This window comes from Mauremys reevesii, linkage group 4 (genome assembly GCF_016161935.1).
Source record: "Mauremys reevesii isolate NIE-2019 linkage group 4, ASM1616193v1, whole genome shotgun sequence".
NCBI classification, from domain to species: Eukaryota; Metazoa; Chordata; order Testudines; family Geoemydidae; genus Mauremys; species Mauremys reevesii.
Genome location: NC_052626.1, coordinates 14,105,697 through 14,128,217, shown reverse-complemented (window position 1 = coordinate 14,128,217; position 22,521 = coordinate 14,105,697). Strand labels below are relative to the sequence as shown.

General features: G+C 42.0%; 1 protein-coding gene across 2 annotated transcripts in view; it reads right to left on the bottom strand.

Annotated features, from left to right (window-relative positions):
- Positions 1-22,521, bottom strand: part of PRKCH (protein kinase C eta) — a 157,490-nt gene that overhangs the window by 133,185 nt on the left and 1,784 nt on the right. The gene's annotated exons all lie outside the window — the stretch shown is intronic.

Here is a 22,521-nt window from a genome sequence, read left to right as displayed (position 1 = left end):
CCACCTGGCCACATTGTAATCTTCAATCCACTCCTTCCTCAAATTGTTGTGGGCAGGGGAGAGGGAGGTGGGTTTTTTGGGGGTTTTTTTGGGCAGTGTCCAGAAAGTTAACAAACCTGGACTCTAACAGACTGGTAGGGCAGTGAATGCCCATCAGCCTATTATTAGCTGACTTATTGGACTTTTCCATCTCTAGTATCTATGATGGAGATTAAAAAGCCTATGCCACTTTACAAAATGAGAACGGGATAATGCCAGGTGACCTGGCCAAATTACCCCTGTATGAAAATAGGTGCAATACAGTACTTCAGCCCTGATTCAAAATGCACTGAAGCACCTGTTCTAACTTGGTGGAACTTAAAGTTGAACATGTGCTTGAGTGCTTTGCTGAATCATAGCCTTGAAGGTACTGCGTGTGCTGCTGTTGAGAACCCTAAGGCCTGTCTTGTTTAGCTATGGTGTCACTTCACTCCCATAATATAATATACTGCTTTGATAGTAAAAGCACTATATAAAACTAAATAGGGCTTTATACTCTAGTCTGTAATTAGAGCTACTCACACAAGGTCCAATCTTGAAAGGTGCTAAGTACCCTTAGTTCCAAATGACTTCAGTGGGAGATAAAGGTGTTCAGCACCCCACAGGATCAGGCCCCAAATTACTCTTTTACCCACTACCTCCAGGTGAAGCTGGAGACAGGCATCACTCAGATCCATATTAAAATCTTTATACTGAAAATCAGACAGAAGTTATTAACGCCTCTCCTCCTAAGTCTGAGTTTAGAAGTCAATTAATACAAGGAAGCAGAGAGACCGAAACGAAGGATTCTTCAGTCATAGACCTTCATGTACATAATAGAAACTAGTCAAGTATGAATCATCAGAGGTAGAGGCTCGGAAAACAATCTCCAAAGAGGAAAATCTCTCAGGCAACACATCAACACCCATCTGAAGCATCCACTAAACCTGAAGAGCAGGTACTGCCAGTCAGCTTCCGAGACAGAGCCTGGCATTCTGCCATGAATATTTCACCATGGCTGAGAAAAGAAGGAAGAGGAGAAAACCTAGAGGGAGCCCTTAATTTACATTATCTGCCTGCCAGTTTCTGTCTAAATCTGAGAACAGTGTGAGTAAACCAAACCTCTGGAATACAAAGGAAGAATGTTCAATAGTCTTTACGCCACAAATACAAATTCCTGCAGAAATGAGATTCAATCAACAGAGACAACTCTCTGACTTTTACCCTAGCACAGTGTTTCCCAAATGGCAGGTCTTTCCCAGGAAAGACGAGTTTCAGGCCCGGTACAAAGAGGAGACCAGGGGAAGGGACAGGAGGAGGATTGGAGAGCAAGCTCACCCAGTATTCACTCCGCAGCAGTTGCTCCTGTCTCACAGGGCTGGACCCAGCTCCTCGCTCAGGGTGTTGCGACCTGGCGCACAGGGTCACAGCGCCATTCAGGTTTGGCCTGGCTGTCCCTCCATCATGACACATCTAGATTACTCATTCTTTTTTCACCATGCATTTCAAGGACTGACACAACCGCACGCACCATGAAGCATCTGAGATTGAATTCTCTGAACTGTCATATGGTAGACATGGAATTTCTAATGTCAAAGTACTTCAGTAAGCTGAAACTGTTTATTTCCCAGAAAAAGGGTATGTAATTAGCAGTTATGCCAACAATCTTACAAAAATGGAATAACTTGCTGCTTTCCCCTTCCACAAACGGTAACCCATTGGTAAGGCCCTTCTTTTTCAGTTTTTGTTCTGAGCTGGGTTGTTTTTTATTAATTTCTAGGGGTTTATTTAAAAAAGTTTTAAAAACAAGGGTGGGGAGGGAGAAAATCAATAAAAAAACAAAACTAAAAAGCACCAGGCAAGGGGGTGCGGTGCCCACTACTTTATGGGGACGGGTAACTCACCATTTAGCAGGTGAAGAAGCCTTCGACACCCTGCAGCAATTGGGCAGCCTTGGCTGCCAGGACGCAGCTCCCTGCCCTTCTCACTCTCCCACTGCAGAGAAGCAGCAAATGGGGCCATGTCAGAAGAGGAGGGAAAGCTACAGCCTGTGAGTACTGACACACACCCCCACTTAGACAGAGACCCCTTTGGACTCTGCTGGCCCTTCAGCAAAGCCTTATCTGCTTCCCCTGCAAAAAATTCTTGGGTCCCAAAAAAGCCAAAAATGTGGGTGAAAAAAAAAATATGGGTAAAACCCAAATATTGTGTTAAAAAAAAAAAGATGGGGAAGGGATTTTTCATGGTAAAAAAAACTCTTAGATGTCGATAGCAAAGGGCCTTAGCCATTGGTCAGTACATGTTACATTCTCCCTCTGTGATCAATCTACAGAGAATGTGTCTGTGATAGCCCCAGCTAAAAAGCCAGAACTCTTCAGCTCAGGCTGTAGCTACTCCTGGTTCAGTCCCCAGACTGCTGACAAAACTGTGGCCCTCATAAAGGGACATCATGGAATCAGGATTCAAAAAATGTTTACCTCCTTCCGAGTTTAGTTACGGTCAAAGCTTGCCATGGATACAAAATATCTTAAAGTAACCACCACTTCATTGCCATCTGCATAGCATTGTAACGTTAATGGAATTTCCCCCCCATTCATATTGGTGGGAATTTAGTCTTTTTAATAACTCCTATAACAGTTATTCCAGCCACTGTTCTAATATCTTATCTTCATTCTGATGTACATTCCAGGATGGGTACTTAAAATTAAAATCTTACAAAATTACAGGCTATAGGCCAACCATGAATAGGATCGTTAAAACAATCAAACATAGCTAACCCCAATTACTAACCTGAAGTCTTTAGTCCGTTTTACTCAAGAAAAAGCTTACTGACTTCAATGGGACCTTTGCCCAGGTAAGGTTTTATGATTTCTGGTAAAAATCATTCTATCCGCATGAAACACTTGTTGATAAACCTACTTGATGGGAATATAAACCAAAACTTTGAAGATGGTATTTTCAAAAGTACTGCCTTAATTCTACTCCCATTTAAATCAATGGGAGTTTCACCACTAACTTCAGTCGGAGTTTTGCAAAACCACACTTCTAATGCAATGCAAACCCCAGAATAAAGAACCTCGTTTATAATTCCTTGTGACTGGTCTTTTGTTTCTGTAGTAGATATGCCCTATTGTGGTTTAATAGAAGAATCTGGTTTAGGTTCTCTGCAAATATAAACTACACAGGGAGTGTACATGAAAAAAAAATCAATACCCAGTGTCCCTTTCTTTGGGGACTATTGTCCACTTATTCCTGAATTGATTAAATCAAAATAGAAAAACTAATCAAAACCCAAACTACAGTCTTACTGTAGAGCTATTGTGCGCATATATTCTTATTATCATAGTATCTAAAGTTTATCCTCACAACATCCATGTTAGGTAGGGAAATACCATTTTACAAATGGAGAACTGAGGTAGAAAGACAGACCTGCCCAAGAGCACACAGGAGTTAGCTGGAGAACAGGGACTTGCACTCAGGTCTCATGGCCCTCAGCTAGTGCCCTAGCTCCTGAACCATCTTTTGTCACCAAGGATGAGACTGTTTTGGGGAGATCACCTTTCCATATCTGGAGCATGCTATATGTGAATCACTGGGTGGGGGGGAGGGGGCGGAAAGGCCAAGAAGAAATGCAACAAGGGTCCAGACTTTCACAAGAGCTCAGCTCCCACAAACAGGGTCAAATTTTCAAAGGAGTGCATCATGTTGGGTGCAAAGCAATTTTGAAAATCTGCCCCAAAGCATCATACTAGGACCTGCAGAAAGAGTTTTGAAAATCTGGCCCTTATTTAGATGCATAAAGGGAAGCAGAGCTCTTTTGAAAATCTGGTCCTGGCTCTCTTAGCTCTCTCAAGTTAATAGTAAAAGCAGCAAAGAGTCTTGTGGCACCTTATAGACTAACAGACGTTTGGGAGCATGAGCTTTCGTGGGTGAATTCCCACTTCATCGGATGCAAGTTAATAGTGTTTTTCTGATTTCACGGTAAGGGCATGTTGGCGAGAAGTGTTAGATGGACACACACACTTGCTGCTGTTGTGTCATCAATAACCTTTTAAGCACTATGCAGGGTGGGAGTTTTACCACAGAATTCTGTGTGATTGCCTGGGCTCAGTCACGCTACTGAGTGTGACTTCCTGCCCTATGTGGCTACTGCATTCAGGCAGCACAGCGTTACACCGCTGTGGGAAACATTTCTTACACCATTCAACTGGGGAAAGAGCAATGTTCAGTGTTCAGCTAATAGAACATTTAGCTCTCCCTCACACTTTATATTTGACAGAAGAATGCAGACGAGCCTAAATTGACTCAAATTATCCCCTGCTATGGAAAATCCCACAGGAGGGAGCTCTGAGAGAAGAGGGCTGCACATAATGGAGGCTTTAACCATCTTTGCACCTGTAACTGTGAAGACATCATTTGGTTGAAAGTTATTTTAACACTCTGTTGCCCCTTTCCTTACCCAGATGATCAGTCAAAGTACAGGGTTTTAGGGATATTCCAGCTGGAAGTAGAAATTGATGAAGTCTGGCATTTTTTTTGATGCAATCTTGTGTATTTACAAGAATATGCAAAGTCTTGTGTCTCAATGCAGAAGGAACCAAGAATTTGCTCTTCAGCTTCTTCCAGGATCACACTGTGCTTACAGGCTTCTGCTTGCCTCTTCCTCTCACTCTGTTCTTGTCTGTTCTCAGTTTTTGTACGAACACTCTTCCCACAAGCACTCACACACATATATATATATATATACACACGTGCCTCACCATATATACACATGCCCCACCTAAAACAATACTCAGCCCAAAGTTCCTGGGTGGATTCACACTTCCCTTTTATCTTAACTATAAGCATAAGCCTCTATGTTAATTGAAGGGTGAGTTCACACCAGTCAATCTCAATGAGGTTTTAACTCAACCTATAACAAGGTTCCACCAAGCTCATAACAATACATTAGCCATCAATGGCTCCCAGGGGCCATTATAGCAGCCAGGTGCAGAGAGAGCCTAATCATACTCCCAAACATCTTACACTACACTACAGCTGGAGGGTGGCATATCATGTGCTACTGTGGCTCTAAATCATTGCAGGGGAAATCTTCAGTGGACAGAATGGTTGGGATAAGGCTGCTTTGCGTTACTGGTGAATCAGATCATGGGAATTTGGTGACTGTGCAGGGAAATGGAGCTAAATCCACACACAACTTTTCACATTAGAACTCATTTTGTTATGAGAGAAAGCTCATCAAACGCCACTGTGCATATTCCACCACTGGACATGTGGTTATCTCCTGCTCTTTTCAAATAGGGATCATGGGATCGTTAAAACTTCCAAATGAGTGAAAATTGAGAAAGCCACAGGACCACGGAATTTAAGTTTTGCAAATGCAGGGCTCCATTTTCAGATATTCATGCATATTGTTACCACAAAGAAACCCCCAAACATCCCATAACTGTTTCCATGTGTATGTGATTACCCAGTTTGCATGTGCAATCACGGTAAATGTGCAAAACAACTGCACACGCCATTGAACACGCATGTCTGAAAGTAGGCCCAGAGTATTTGTTCTCATGACAGACCTTCCAGGGGCTTTGACAAAGGAAGACTCAATTTGATTTCTCCTGCAGACAGTGGTGGTTAGTCAAGAAACTCTGCTAGCTAATTGTTTAGTAAAGGAAGGGAGACTCAACTCTTAACAAGAGAAAGACATGAATATCCAATGGCGTGTGCAGCTGTTGAAACCTCATCCCCTTCATTAAAAAGACAGACACCCACTTCCTCGCTTTCTTCCCCTCCCCCCCCCCCCAAGAGGTTTAGAATGTACCTCGATTAACTCAGGATACAGTGGCAGAAAACCCAGGAAATTGCTACACTCGCTATTTCCAATAAAAAACTAAATAAATTAAAGAAATAATTAAAAGAAAATACAGGCAACTGGCATGTGGGCAGACTTTCCAGAACAGAAACAATTGAAATACCACAAGAAAAAAGTACGTTTGTGGTGTTTCTCAGTACTAAAACAGCACTGCAAAGCCTGTGCCAGACTCTTTTGCGGAAGGAAGTGCATGGGTTTGTGGATGAATTTTGGGTTAAGGGCTACCCAGAATTCTCAGATACAGCTCATCCCAAATAAAGGTCTACTTTCCTCCAGGGCCCCACTGGAAGTGTGACCCTTTCACTTTCTGTCTGGGAAGAAACAGAAAGCTTGTTCATTTGGCTCCAGAGGAAACTGCAGCAATAAATGGAGAAAGAGAGACACAAGTGCTAGGAGGAGCAGCAGCAGTAACAGGTTCTTGGCCTTGAGGCACTCTCCTTTGGCTTGAATTGAGTTTTAATAGCACATCTGAACAAACCTAGGAGTCATTCACAACTTTAAAGCTTACACTGAGCAACGAGGACTGTATTAAGATCTAAGGGTCTTCTGTACAAGACATTGCTTCTATAGGGTTGGACATCTTGTGCCTGCTAGCCACACGGCCACCGCCATTGCTACCCATGGATTTATAGCAATGAAAGACTGGAGAAATAAGACCTTGATGTCTACATCTTTACCTCTGGTGAATGTAACTCAGGTGATTATGGAGTCCTAGGATATTTGCAGATGTTTACATCTTGAATAAAACAAACATTTCTGTTGTGATCCTACTTAATTTCCTGGGTACTGAGTACTTTTTGTGGCTTTGTTCTTGGATACAAAATTCTGGAACACAATTATAGCAATGTGATTCTATGGTAATAACAATTATAGTACCAGGATTATGGTATAACCTTACATTTGTTGGGATTTCTTTTTATACAAATCTCTGTTAGCGCTCAGAAATAGCCTCTATAGCGGTTTCTAATCAGCCATTGCATTTAATTCACTTTGATCTATTGCTGCCATTCCATGTTTGCCCAGTAGTTTTTCTTCTGTTGGGAAAATAAACATTCACTAAATACAGCAACAAACATGTAAGCCTCCTGAATTCCCCAGATTTGGTCACCCAAATTGTTAATGCCACAGGGAGAAAGATGAAAGGTCTCCCTTTAAGCTAATGAGGTGATACTGAGACCTGACTGGCTTTTGCCAAGCCCAGCATCATCATCTTAATTATAGCAAAAATTAAGGTTACCATGGTATATCACAGTTTTACTGAAAAAGTGAAATTATTTATAGTGTTTCATACCTACACTGATTGGCACAGAAAAAAACCCCAAAGACAGACATATCTCTAATCGCTTTTATCTTGCAGGAAGGAAACGGGGCTACATGACGTGGAAACTAAAATGCAACATTTTAAAACAGTGCAAAAAGTACTGCTGCTCCGTTTAAAAAAGTGTCCGGTGGATTTAATTTCCCCAAATATTAGCAGAATATTACAGTTATTACATGAGCTACCAGTACTATATTCCAAATTGTATTTCTTGGATGGCAACTATTCAGTTTGTATATGGGCAGAGACCATGAATTTCAGCTATGATCATCACTTGCCTAGGCTATGCTTCCAGACCCAGTGTGTTGTAATAAAATCTACCTTCGATATTGTGCTTTTCAGCCACAGTTCTCAAAGTGCAGCACAAAGGATGCAAATCTCACTATCCCAATTTTACAGATAGGGAAACTGAAGCAAAGAGATCTGCTTAAGGTCACCCAGCAGGCAAGCTGGTAGCAGACAGAGGAACAGAACCTAGGTCTCTTGAGACCCAAGACAGTACCCTATCTGACAAGCCATAATGCCTTATAATTGCAAGGGTCTGCAATATCAATGAATAGAATACACTTTTTGATTCCACAGAATCCCCCAAAACCTCTGAGACAAAATTGCTCTTTCCTCCTGGAAAAAAAAGCAAACCTCTCTCTTCCTAATCATTACAAAATGCTGTTCTAGTTGCATTATCTGAAAATCTGTCACTGTTGCAATCCTCTGGGGATAGGATCCGATTTTGTGTACAAATTAATAGTTTGCTTATTATTGGCAAAAGTGGGGGTTTCACATGATGGAGGAGAGGCACATAGGCCTATGTATTCAGAAACTGTCTACAACATTGCATATGCAATTCAGACCTGCAGCTGCACCCATTTAAAAGCCTAACTACATTATTAAAACCGCCCCTCAGCTAGCTAGGTATCTAAAAGGAAGCAATCAATTGCTATCTTTATTGGATGCTGGATTAACATCTAGCTGACAATACGGGCTATGACGACATGGAGAGGTCTAATCATTTGTGCTCATGTGATTCTTGGCAGGTCACGGATTAATTACATTCTTTCTCTACTGCCAGTTTTCTGGCATTTGACTATATTACGGGATAGTCTGTATTTTGACTCCTCGTCCTTATACTGTATCTTTAAGTTGCACTATGGTATCTCCTTGATAGTCCTCAAGAATATATTGTTAAAGCTGTAGCAACTTTTGTCCATCTCGCCTCTTAGATAAAGTGTTTCCAAAGATGGAGTACCAAGGAGTGTACTCCCCCAGCATTCTTGGGGCTATTATGTTTGTTCCTACTCTATAGATCTAATGCCTACAGATGTTGCCTCTCATTTGGGGTCCTAATCACATTAGGTGTGGCTCTAGGAGACACAGTTAAGTCTTTATTCAGTAACCAGAATGTAGGATAGGATTCAATATTCAATTGACAACATCCATGATCTCCATTGTGCCATGTATGGAAATATGCTATTTCTAGTCTACTCAATTTCTGTCCTACTTTCTTTATTTTGAAAAAGTTAAATCAGTGAAGTAGCTGTAAGAGAGTGACACCTAAAAAAGATATTCTACATGGAAAACTTTAAATAATGACATTATGCTCCATATTTCTGTAGCAAAGATTAGTTTTAAAACATTCCTGGAACCTCAAAAGTTAAGATGTACAATAAGAAACTACTGTCAAGGCCCTCAGGCAATTTTTAGTACCATTAACTCTGAGATCATGGTTATGTAGTCAAGGAAAAACAAGAGAGATGATCTCATTGTGCCTTTGCAAACTAATAGTCACAGTTACCACTCTAGTGGCTGTGTTCAGATGGGAAGGGGCTAAAGAGGCCTACAGACTTCTGCAGGTCTGCTACTGTACGTGAGCCTGATGTTCAACCTCCATTTGCAAAATGAGATACGCCTGGTTTTATTAATGAAAGCCCCTAGCCATAGGGCATATGTCTACACTGCAATTTAAAATCTGCTGCTGGCCCCTGCCAACTGACTAGGGCTTGTGGGGTTCGGGCTAAGAAGCTGTTTAATTGCAATGTAGATGTTCAGGCTCGAGCTCTGGGACACTGAGAGGTGGGAGGGACCCCATAATTTTACATGTATAATTGGGATGTTTTCCAATATGCATTACTTTGCATTTATCAACATTGAATTTCACCTGCCATTTTGTTGCCCAGTCACCTAGTTTTGTGAGATCCCTTTGTAAGTCCAAAGCAGACTGAGAAGAATTAACATACACTGATGCTACTGAAGGATGTAAGGTTATTATTGCTCATCACATTCCTACGTGAACCCAGGCATTGTCAAACTGTGGAGTGGCCTGCAAAGTTCCAAGTGCAGCAGCCAATGCTCTCCTCTTTAATATGAAACTTTTGTCTGGGACAAAAGTTGCAGCATGCAAAGCTCCACCTTGATCCCAGTGGAAGATGGGTAGCGTTCATTGCCACGCCTCCATACTTCAGAGGAAAACTGTCATGTGCTCTGCTTAACACAGCTGGTGCCTGCTGTATTGTCAAAGCAGCTCAGAGTCCGTCTTGGTGTCAATACTTTATTTGATAAAAACACACACTTTTTTACCCACAGCCTCCTAAACATTAGCTAGCAGAATAAGTGTAAATTTCACCCTGGAAGGAACGCTTCCCAATCTGGATGTCACTACCATCATGTCCTTTACACCGTAATTCTGTCTCTTTCCTGCTGAGTGGACACAGCTCTTTCAGAGGTGCAATTTCCTACTGTGGGGTTTTCATGTCATGATTTTTTTTAAACCTCTAAATGCCAATTTAGAGTTATAGCCACAGAGACTTCATTACCAGAGGAGCTAAACCTCTAGAGTACATTTTCATAAATCTTCTTTTAAAGGAAAATGTTTGACTAACTGTATATTGCTTTAAGATTCACTGAGTGCTGTAACATACAGCCTATAAGCAAGATTACATCTAGCCCTGTAAGTGGCATGTCAGATCATCCTGTTAATGACACTGAAAAAATAAATGCAAATGGTATTGCTCCTTTGGCATCTCACATACGATATAGCCATATGAAAGTCCTTAAGAACAGAAATTAAACACAAAGTACCACACAACTCCTACTATGTATAACATTTACTGAGCTATAGATAAGATTAGAGAAATCAAGGGCCAAAGCCTCAGCTGCTGTAACGTGGAATAACTCCACTGACTCCAATTGAGCTATGCTGAATGACTGCAGCTCAAAATCAGGTCCTCACTCTGACTTAACTGACACTTCATGATGCAAAGAGTCGATCTTACAGGAGAATAGTGCTTGAAAGGTTTTGGGGATGATCGTCTACAATGAATATTTTCAGCCACCTAATTAACAATCTTTTTGCAATAAAAAGGTCTGAACAACTAATAACTAACTGGAAAATTCATAGCAAGAGATGGAAAGATTTGGTCCACTTGCAAGTGTCAGAACACCTACTCTCCATGACTGCGGTGCAGAAGCCAGCCACAACAGAGTCTATTGTAAAGAGCGCAGTTCCTGTGGAAACTGTTGCTACATATTGTAAAGAGACGACCTGCCTGAAATATGGAGGGATATGGTCGTTGGTTAAAACTCTGCAAGTGCTCGTTAATTTACTGGCTAAACAAAATGTGCTTTTTGTCCTGTCTGTAATCGTCTATAGTTAAACATCAGCTTTGGTTATTCTTTTCAAGTATTCTTGAGGCGGAACTATTTTTGCAGACATTTTTTCTGAGCACAGTGAAATTTTGTTTTTTACATGCTCTGGTTTGATGCTGACAGCTGTCTAGATCATGTATTAATGAGCCATGTGGTTTATAGTGGGGAGCTATCTATTTTACTGGGGCAGATTTTAGGTCATCAAAAGAATCTTTTCAATCGTTCTCCCCAGAGCCTGTATACAGAATCCTGCATCCAAGGTTCTGTATAAAAAGCAAAGTTCAGTATCAGTCTTTCCTCCCCTCACATTGCTGCTCAAGGCAGCAGCAGCTGCTTCAGAGCCTGTTATTTAAGTGAGATGTTACATTGCTTGAAAAATAGGGTACACAACAAATCTATTATTGATGCAACTCATTTTGTAGTAAGAGAACTAAGATTACTTTTTTTAAAGTACCAGAATATATACTCATCTCCTCTATTGCTTACACAAATACACCCCTACGTGACAAATGGAAATGCCAGAGTTACAGCAAATGCCAGAAACACTCACAAAAAAACAGCCATAACAAGGCCTCCCGTGAAATAGCTTAACTGAATTTTTGTTTGGGGGGGGGGAGAGGATGTGCCAGAATGACACAAATTGACTTTTTTTCTTGATGAATGGAACAAAAGAAAAAAAATTAAGTGGCTGGCCTGATCTTAAGGACAGAATTATGACAAACTCAGAACTAAGGCCTCGATCCAGCAAAGCACTTAAGTACACGGATAATCCAAGTGACTTCAGTGAGACTATTCATGTTTAAAGTTACACATATACTTAAGTGCCTTGCTAGATCAGGGCCTAAATGGTCAAAATTATAGTAGGTTCCCCCCCCCCATAGTTCTGATGTTGAAAATACTTGTGCACTGTTGATATTTTGTGCCAGTAGAAATACTTTCACACTATATATTTCTCCATTGGTCTGGTCTAACCCAGGAAAATGAGTGGTGTTGGAAAACAGGATAAGGTTTTGAACACCTCTTAGCACTTACCTTACAGACAAAGACAGTGAATGTATTAATAGAGGTTATAGTTAACCCTGGGGGAACCTCAGATTGACCGCGATCAGCTAATACATTAAACTTTGTACTATGCTACATGCAGGTTCTTATTTGAGAACACGTTAATATTAATTATGTTAGCTCACATGACTTAAAGCACATTTTCCTAGTCTAGACCTAGGCCAGTTTGTAAACTTTCAACCAAATGACAAGTGTAAACAACTTCTGAGGATACAATCCTGAGTTCCCCAAGAGATTGAAAAATATTTTGGAATCCTGAGCAATGTAGTCTGAACTTTCACACTATGCCTGAAGTTGCTAGAAACACCATTAGAGTGTTTGAAAAGCTCCTGTTCAAATAAGACAGACAGTGAATATGTTCTGGAGAGACAACAGTCTATCTTAGCACAGAGAACATGTAAGGCATGAACTCTTGTTAGAATTAACACATCAGAACACTGTAAACAAGTTTTTTCTGCTAATCCAACAAGATAATGTGCTCTAAAGATAATGACATAAATTAAATGGGCCCAGTCCTGCAAAAAGACAACAGTGCTGCAGTATCTGCACCGGCTTCCTATAGGTCTCCAGGTAGAGTTTAAGGTATTGGCCATGACCTCAAGGGCCCCTCCACAAGTCTTGCTGACACCCTCCTTTCTTGATTACCGTGGACAACATCACTATCCTGCCTGTCACTCCTGCCTCTAAGCATCTTTGACTCAGAACTCTCGCTAGGTCCTCACATCCAGGCTATGTCTAAATCTTGCCAATTCTTTCTGCCTAAAATCTCTAAGATACTCCCTTTCCTATCTGTCCACATAACTAAAACTCCCATCCAGGCTCTCACTGTCTTGCATCTCAATTTCTGCAACCTCCTTCTCTGCCCTTGACATATGCAATCTTGCCCAGCTCATGTCCATTCAGAAAGTTACGGCTAAAAACATTTTCCTAGCCCGTGACGGTAACCCCGTCACTCCTCATTTTACATTCCTTCACTAGCTCCCCCAGCTCTACTCCAAACTTAAGCTACTTGTCTTCACAGCTCATCCCCCCTTTCCTATCCTCTCTCATTCCGTATCAAAAGATCACCTCCCACTTCCAACTGGCCAATGATGTCAGCCTCCATCACTCATTTACTTCTCCTATGCTGCCCCTCATGGTTGAGAAGAGCTTCCGGTAACCATCTGCAAAGCAACCTCATTATCTTTCTTCACAACCCCTCCTTAAAACTCTCCTTTGATGTCACACCTACAAAAAAAAACTTAACAGCAGTTAGGCTGCTGGGGTGTGGTGAGACCACTGCCGATCACCATATTGTCTCATTGTTTCCTGGTACTCCCCCATCCATCTGTGTCCCCATCTGTTGTTTTTTGTCTTATACTTCGACTGTAAGCTCCTGGGGGCAGGTACATCTTTTTGTTCTATGTTTGTGCAGTGCCCTGGATCATGGGATCCTGGTCCCTGACTAGGGCTGCTAGGTGCTATGATAATACAAATATCATCATCATCATCCTCAGACCTGCCTATCAGAGAGATCACTTTTCTCACTATGACATACTGGCCAAAGATACAGACAGCTAATAAAGGAGAAAAATCAGCTGGCTGAGTGTTCTTGGGATGGCCTTAGGACACTAGAACTTGCTTCCTCCTTGGGATGAAACAGCCTGACCTGATGATCTTCCAGGCATGCTCCAAGAGTTTGGGGGAAAGATGAAGGCATGTTCCTGCGCAGGATGAGGGGAGAGAGGGTGCTTTTGTTTTATTTTGTTTTATTGGCTGGAATAATTTTTTTTGTCTCCCGCCAATTATTTGATGCTGTGGGCTGAACTGATTTGATTTGTTATTATTTATTGCTGCTGGGAGTAATTATAAATGTAATTATCTCTAGGGTGCTCAGTGCTTCTGCACTGGGTTCTTCACTATTGTTAAATCTACATTATTAATAAAGTGATGAATGAGCACCTATGTGTGGTTCCAGTCCTGTAAACTAATCTGCGCACACAGATCCCTTTTTCCAGCACAGCCTAGATAACATCATCAGGACTCCATAGGGATGCAGGGTTCTGCTCATCAGATCAGCTTGCAGGATCAGGACCTTGGTAGGGTCTACATTCATGTTTTACATACAATTCCTAATCTCTGTTCTGATACAATAGCTTTCACATCCACAGGAAATTGCCCCATCTATCTGGACAACACAGCAAAGCAGAAGTAGTTCCATTGAGGTCAATGGGTTGACACGGATATAAAGCTGATGTGAGTCAAATTAGAAGCAAATGTCCGGATTCCTGTTCCGAAATCGCATCCCACACATGATATGCGTCTAGCTAAAAACAAAGAAACTTTTTACAGACTGACATTTCACAATGAAGTGCGAAAGGAGGAGGAAGACATTCATTAGGATGGCCTTAAAAATGGATGCCAGAAAGAAGGAAAATTGATGCCAGAAAGAATGCGGAGAGCCTGACTTCTCTCACGGCAGTTTTACACCACTAACTGTGTTAGTGTTACTCCTTATTTATATGGGGGATTAGATCAGAATCAGAATTAGGCTGGAAATTAGGTTTGCAATCATCAGAAGAGGGAGGTTCTGGAACAGCCTGAATAGTGGGGGCAAACAACCTAACTAGTGTTAAGATGCAGCTTGATAAATTCATGAATGGGATTATATGACGGTGTTACCTGTGACAGGACGGGGACTGGACTTGATGACCCAAAAGGTCCTTTCCAGTTATGTGTTTGAAAGAAACATTTAAAATACTTTCCTGAAGAATGAAAAATAAGAGACTGCTTACTGAGTCACAGTCCAGGTAAGGCCATCTGTTCTTATCGCTAATGGCAATGAATGCCCCTGATGCTTGGGAAGAATGTCCCATCAAAATTCATAGAGTCACTGCCTTCTCCTCTCCTCAGGGCCTCCTTAAATATCTACATCTGCAATGATGCCTACAAACCACCACTGGCAGCCACTTGCACCTACTTTGTCCACTGAGGCAACTAATTTATCCATATATACCCAGGCCCTCTCTACTGTTCCGCCATCCACCACTCCCATGTGTCTGCTTATCCACCTATTTCAAACTGTCATAGCCCTAGACTGTAAACTCTCTGGGTCACGGAATGTCTTTATTTTATTCACAGGTACATCAGCTAGCACAATGGAGTGCTGACTGAAGCCTTTATAGGCTCTATCACCATATAAAAGAGCAGCAGCTATCATTTTCTTTTTCGTAACATTTCTGTAATGGCAAAAGTCCTAGTGTGGCTGCAGTTATTCCAGCAAAAGCTACGTCTACACTAGGAGAGTTAGCTGGGATACCTATATCTAGTGTAAACCTTGCCTTAAAAATAAACCAGGATGTTTTTACTTGATCCTTCAATTTTTGACTAGTCTAAAGACTTTGCAGCCTGGAGCATGATAATTATTGTTGGTAACCCACCACTTCAGATGTTGTCTCCTTGATATTAAAAACTAAGATTTCACACTAGTCAGAGGTAGCCTCATTTAAAGGTTTATGATTATGAGCCATAATTGTTTGCTGCGTATATCCCAGAATTTCCAAATGGGCTGAGATTTTGTGGACAGAGAAGTGTGGTGTTTGGTATGGAACCATTTACAGGAATACTTAGAGACTGATTTTATTTGATGTCTCTTCCGTTTGTCCTTTTCCATGGTTACACAAAAGCTCTGGGGATTTCTTGATTGTATTAGTGAAGCACAACAACTCACTCAAGCATAGAACATGGAAGGAACTTGTATACTGTGCAAGAGGGAAAACAGCTGAATTTCGTTCATTCAGCTTAGTAAGGAGATACTCTTTCATATTGAATTACACTATAAACTGGTAGGTTTTCCAACCATTCAGTAGTCCAAGACCCTGGGTGGCCCATTATTGCCTGGTGCTCAAAATAAGTCAAAACCAAATTATTTCTCAGAAATCACTCAAAATCAAAAACCTGGCTCATGCTGGCTAAAACGCAGCCTTACAAAAAAGCCTCTGTGGTAAAGGCTTAATATAAATGCAAACGCACAGAGGCCCCATCAGATTAGACTACAAGAGTCCTACAGAACTCAGTTTCATACAGAAACCTCCCCAAGGTGCTTGGTTAGCTTTTTTCTACTGTTAACCTAACCTCAGCTCCCTTTCTCAACAAGCAGACTCTTCTAAAACAGTGACCAGGGGCTCAGGCCTGCAAACATTCATCCCAGAAGTGACTTTACTGACATGACTGGTCCTATTGTGTAAGCGTGTTCTGACCCCAGTACCAGATTAATAAATCCCAGAACTACACCCTTACCCTCTAACCAGGGTCTCCAATTAGTTTCACCAACATTCCCTGTGATCCAATTTGGTAACCTGGTATACAGTAGCAGGAAAGCCACCCTTTCTTTCTGTTTAGCTTACTCAGTCTTCATCTTAGATTAAAGTTGTTGCCACACGGAATGAGTGGCTATTTGATCCAACTCTGCAAGAAGCAGGTCACCCTGCCTTTAAAGATGGGCAACAGACTGACTTGGACGGGTAAGCAAATACCCAATCAATTTTTTAAAACTTCTTTCTGAACCAAACAGTCAGATTTTGCATTTTGCCCATCATTCAACCTCTCGTTCAAATCTCTCTTTACAGATTCAGAAATTTTATTAAGCCAATGTTAAAATTATATAACACACAGGTTAAGAAAAGAGTGTCTGTACATCTGGGTATAGTGCTTAAATTATCCAAAAGTACAAAGGTTGGTTTAAAAGTAATACAATCTATATAGTACATAATCAGCAATAACCCAAGTAAGATTAATAAATTTTATGATACAATTTAGATATTAGCATCCACTTCTGCAAAGTCCACAATGACAACCCATGTCAGGAAATAGGCTGTCAACAAAAATCAAACATACAACAAACAACCTATGCTCAGTAGCCTGAATCAGAAAGGCTGAGCACCCTCAACTTCCTACTGGCTCACAGTTTTGGGTCTTAAAACAACCATCCTCTAAGGCACCCCTGTTCACCGTGTCATCTGTCTGCCCACCTAGACTGTAGAAGACTTGAGGAAGGGACTGTGTCCTCCTTTGGGTCTTATACACCACTTAGCAGTTGATGCTTAATAAATAAATAAATTATTATTCTACTGATCCCATTCAAAACAAGGGCAAAATTTTTGTATCTGCTCCAAGAAAATTATAACCCTACAAAAGGCTGCAGGAGAAATTTAAAAGGGTTTTTTCAAGGGAACACAAGAAGGGTGAGGCTAGTTTTCACCCACACTGCAACCAAGTGAACTGCTAACAAGCCACTGTGCAAGCATCCATCATGGGAGCAGATGGAAATAAGATTTTCAAGCCATGCCAGCAGTTTCAAGCCCATCAATCTAACAGTCCATCTATTGTGTATTTTCCCCTAGCGGCTTTAGAGATGTTTACGTAGGTGAATCCCTTCATACTATTCAAGATCAAAGCTAACAAAAAGTTTGAGGTAGTTTAACAAGGCTGGTGAGTAAAAGTGCTGAAAATTCTATGAGCTAAATCTATAGACTGACAACCTTTGTAACAATAATTAAATCCCTCCCTAATAACTATGACAATTCAATGCTGTTCCAACATGCTCTTACAATTACTATCTGTCCATGCTTAAAAGTTACTGTACATCAGCTACTACATAAGTCCCATAGGAATGAATACGAAGATATTTGGTACTAAGATATTTGGCTACTGTAAACATTTCTCCATTCAGTTAAAACTTCAGTATTTTACATTATATATGGCAGAGGTTTTCAAACTTTTTGAGCCAAATCCCTGCTTCCCCCTTTGAGTTACAATTTTTGGTCACGCCCCCCCAAACCAGACAAAAAGAGATGAAGAGGGATTACCACCTCCACCCTCTAACTCAAGTCCCACCACACCAGGCTGAATCCAGAGCTGCCTTGCTTTGCTGCTGGGCCCCCCAAATGTTCTTACGCTCCCCCTTAAGGGACACACCCGACAGTTTGAAAACCTCTGAAATATTGTGTCTCAGGCCATGTCTACATTACCACCTATGTCTGCAAAACATATGTTGCTCTGCGGTATGAAAAAACACATCCCTGAGCAACATAAGTTTTGTCGGCATAAGTAGTAGTGTGCACGGCGCTGTCAGCGGGAGAGCTTCTCCTGCCAAGACAGCTACCGCCTCTTGCTGGTGGTGGTTTAATTATGTTGACGGGGGCGCTCTCTCTGTTGGCGTAAAGCGGCTACACGAGAGATCTCACAGCAGCGCAGCTGCATCGGTACAGCTATGCCACCATAAGATCTCTCGTGTAGACACAGCCTAATTGTCATCTGATTGTCAGCAGAGGCACAAGTAAATGAGGCTTCGTAGTTGAGCTACAAGCAAAATCCTTAAACAAATGTCTGCAAAGCTCAACAAATGCTTTAAACTAATTCTTGGAGCACCAGGGTTGTAATCACACTGCACATAACAACATAACAGCATCCAGAGTATAACGATGAGCTTGATTCTCCATTGCCTTGCACCTGGTGTAGCTGTATGCACCTGTGTAAAGCAAGTGTAAAGTGCTGCCATTCAGGTTTGGCAGAGTTTTACACCCACTCAGCACCCAAAGGTACATGATAGTGGAGATAGCTATGCCCACTTTATTCATACGCAAGGCATGTTGGCACTTAACAGGAGACATTAAACATACCTAAAAAAGGTAAACAAAAAAGAGAAAGAGAGCAGAGCCTCACTACAAATCTTCCCTATTAACACGCTCTGACGAATTTGCAAGATGAATGTCACACCTGCTTAATAATGAATATGCAATTACAGAAATATTCAGGTTGTAATAATATTTGTTTAGCAGAGAGGCTTTGGCAAATCAACCCATCCAAAGAGTTATGAGACCTAGGTAATTCTAAGAAGATCCTCCGAATGTTGAAATTCAACATACACCCCAAACACAGTATTCCATTCTGATACCCAGCACTGGGACAACTCACATGCATAAAGTTACTCATTTATGTAAGAGTTTGGGGCCTAAATTGCTATGAATTAAGCAAATCATCACATATAATCACACTAACTGACAAGGACCAGTAGTAGTGACATACTACTTGCTAAAGATGCCTTTCTTTCCACATCTGGATGCTCAAGCATCCTAAATTGTCTAATTACAGACTGCAAGATTTGCACTGTGCACTATGCTTTCCTATGGCTTTCAGGAAATACTAGCCATTGATTAGTTAGATGCATCAAGGGCTACAATAATATTTTAGGACACCAGACCAAAAAGAGTGTGTTAGTTCTTAGGCATTGTCTACCCACAAAAGTTGTACAGTTTTTATTATACTGGTGTAGTTAAAGCTGTACAACCCCCTTTTTTTAGTGAGGACGGTTACACTGGTATAAAAGTGTTTATACCAGTATACCTTATGTCCACACAGGAAGGGGAATAAGCTATACTGGTATAAAGAACTTTTCATTCTATGATTCTGTGTAAGGTAGTGTGGAAGGGATCCCAAGAGGTCATCTAATCTAGTCCATTCCCCCCATTTTGACACAGGACATCCCTGACCGCTGTTTGTCTAACCTGCTCTGAAAAATCTCCAATGATGGGGATTCCACAACTTCCTTTGGTAACCTATTCCAGTACACACTATCCTTATAGCAAGGAAGATTTTCCTAATATATAAGATAAATCTCCCTTGCTGCAGATAGCCCATTATTTCTTGTCCTACATCCAATGAATATGGAGAACAACTAGTCACAGTCCTCTTTAAAACATATCTGAAGATATGTTATATAAGAATTCTTCCATCAACCCAGCTACATCTGCAGTGGCGGTTAGGCTGATCTAAGTATATTGCATAGGGCACAAAATTTGTCACAGCCCTCAGCAGTGTAGAAAGGTCAGTCTAAGTTTAGTAGCATCAACCTAGCTACAGGCTTGTCTTCACTATGGGGAGATCAACGCTGCTGCAATCGACTGCAGCAGGAGTTGATTTAGCAGGTTTAGTGAAGACCCTCTAAATCAGGGGTGGGCAAACTACAGCCTACGGGCCACATCTGGCCCGCCAGCCCTATTAATCCAGTCCTCAAGCTCTCGCCAGGAGCGGGGGTCAGGGTTTGCCCCGCAATGCGCTCCAGCAGGGGAGCGGGGTCGGGGGCTTTCCGCGCGGCTCCCGAAAGTAGCAGCATGTCCCCCCTCCAACTTCTATGCATAAGGGCAGCCAGAGGGCTCCACATGCTGCCCCCGCCCCAAGCGCCTCCCCCCACAGCTCCCATTGGCCAGGGACCCTGGCCAATGAGAGCTGCAGAGGCGGCACCTGTGAACAAGGCAGCACAGAGCCACCTGGCCGCCCCTCCACATAGGAGCCAGAGAGGGAACATGCCGCTGCTTCCAGGAGCTACTTCGGGTAAGCGCTGCCCAAAGCCTGCACCCCTGAGCCTGGCCCCCGTGCCCGAACCCTCTGCCCCAGCCCTTCGAACCGCTCGGTCCCAGCCCAGAGCACCCTCCTGCACCCCAAACCCCTCATCCCTAGTAGAGTCCACACCCCCAGCCGGAGCCCTCACCCCTCCTGCACCCCGACCCCCTGCCCCAGTCTGGAGCTCCAGCCCACACTCTGAACTCCTCATTTCTGGTTCCATCCCAGAGCCCCCACCACCTCCTGCGCCTCAACCCCCAATTCCGTGAGCATTCATGGCCTGCCATACAATTTCTATATCCAGATGTGACCCTCAGGCCAAAAAGTTTGCCAACCCCTGTGCTAAATCAACAGCAGAGCACTCTCTGGTTGACCCCGGTACTCCATCTCTCTGAAAAGAAGAGTAAGGTAAATCGACTGGAGAGGGTCTCCCATCGACACAACGCAGTGACGATACCGGGGTAAGTCAACCTAAGCTATGTTGACTCCAGCTACATTATTCACATAGCTGGAGTAGCATAATTTAGGTCGACTTACCCCAGTAGTGAACACAAGCCCTATGTCACTCAGGAGTGTGGCAAATTCACATGCATGAGAGATGTAGTTAAAATGACCTATGTCCTGGTGTAGACACCATTAGGTCGATGGGAGAATTCTTCCGTCAACCTAGCTACCACCTCTCGAGGGGGTGGATTAACTACAGTGATGGAAAAATCCCTTTCTTCACTGTGGCCAGTGTCTACACTACAATGGTGTAGCTGGAGCAGCACATACAGATTTTGTACAGATATCTATGGGTGTGTAGCCCATACATTGTAGAAGGAGGCCTCGAGCCCTTCCACCTAAAACAAGTGTTATTGAAATAGACAAAACTAATAACCAATATTAACAAAAAGATTGACAAAATGGGTGTCAACCACAATGCTGTCACATCGCATGAGGTTCCTCCCTTGTCTTATCTTTTCATCAGTCCATTATCTATTTCAGCTGCTCATTCTACACGGCAGGAACCTCACACTTGGCTGGAGAACACTTAGCACACTGTTGGTGCTGACAATAAATAAGCAGAATGTGGAGCACCAATGTTGTATTTTTCTTAAGACACATAATGGTCTCTCTGGTACTTCAATACATAATGTTATTTCTCAGCCACTATGCTGAACTGAGAAAGGAAAACACTGGCAGCTTCTCTTGTGATAAGATCCCAACATCTATCTGTTCTCTCTAGTGGCACTTCTCTCTTCCCCATGTATCATCAGTCTGATTTGACTGTGGTGGTTTTTTTACTAAACTGTCTGGTCTCAACAAGTTATTAACTGTAATTCCTCCTGTGAGTATCCAAACTCCTCTGCAATCTGTCTACCTTGAATGGTGCGTATTTTCATTCAGCATTTCTTGTTCAACTGTAAATTACTGCTAGATGGATACACTTCCCTTCCCTATGTTCTAGTTCTGGAAATAAAAGCAGGAAATCCTTTAACTGACACAGAGGTAATTATTATGCACCACATTTTAAGAAAGATGTGAAAAAATTGGAAAGATTCCACAGAAGAGCAGGAAAAGTGATAAAAGATTTAGTAATCCTGACCTCTGAGGAAAAGTTGAAAGAATGGAGCATGTTCAGTTTAGAGAAGAGAAGACTCTGGGGGGAAATAGGTGGACCTGATAAGACTCTCAGGTCTTCAAATATATTAATGGCTCTTATAAAGAAGACAGTAATTTATTGTTCTCCAAATCCACCAAGGGTAGGGCAAGAAGCGATCTGCTTCACCTGCAGTAAGGGAAATTTAGATTGGACAATAGGAAACACTTGCTAACTCTAAGCATAGTTAAGCACTGGATCAGGTTTGAGGTAGGTTTTTGAATCCCTGTCACTGAATCCCCTTCACTGAAGAACAAGAATAAGCTACACAAACACCTGTCAGGGATGATCTAGGTATACTTAATCCGGCCTCAGCACAGAGGGAGATAACCTTCTCAGGTCCTTTGAAGTCCTACATTTCTATGATTCTGTATATCATCTATTCCATCGTTAGGGTTGAAACATGAACTATAGCTCTGACAGGTTTCAGAGTGGTAGCCGTGTTAGTCTGTATCAGCAAAATGGGGGAGGGATAGCTCAGTGGTTTGAGCATTGGCCTACTATAAACCCAGGGTTGAGAGTTCAATCCTTGAGGAGACCACTTAGGAATCTAGAGCAAAAATTGGTCCTACTAGTCTATAAGGTGCCACA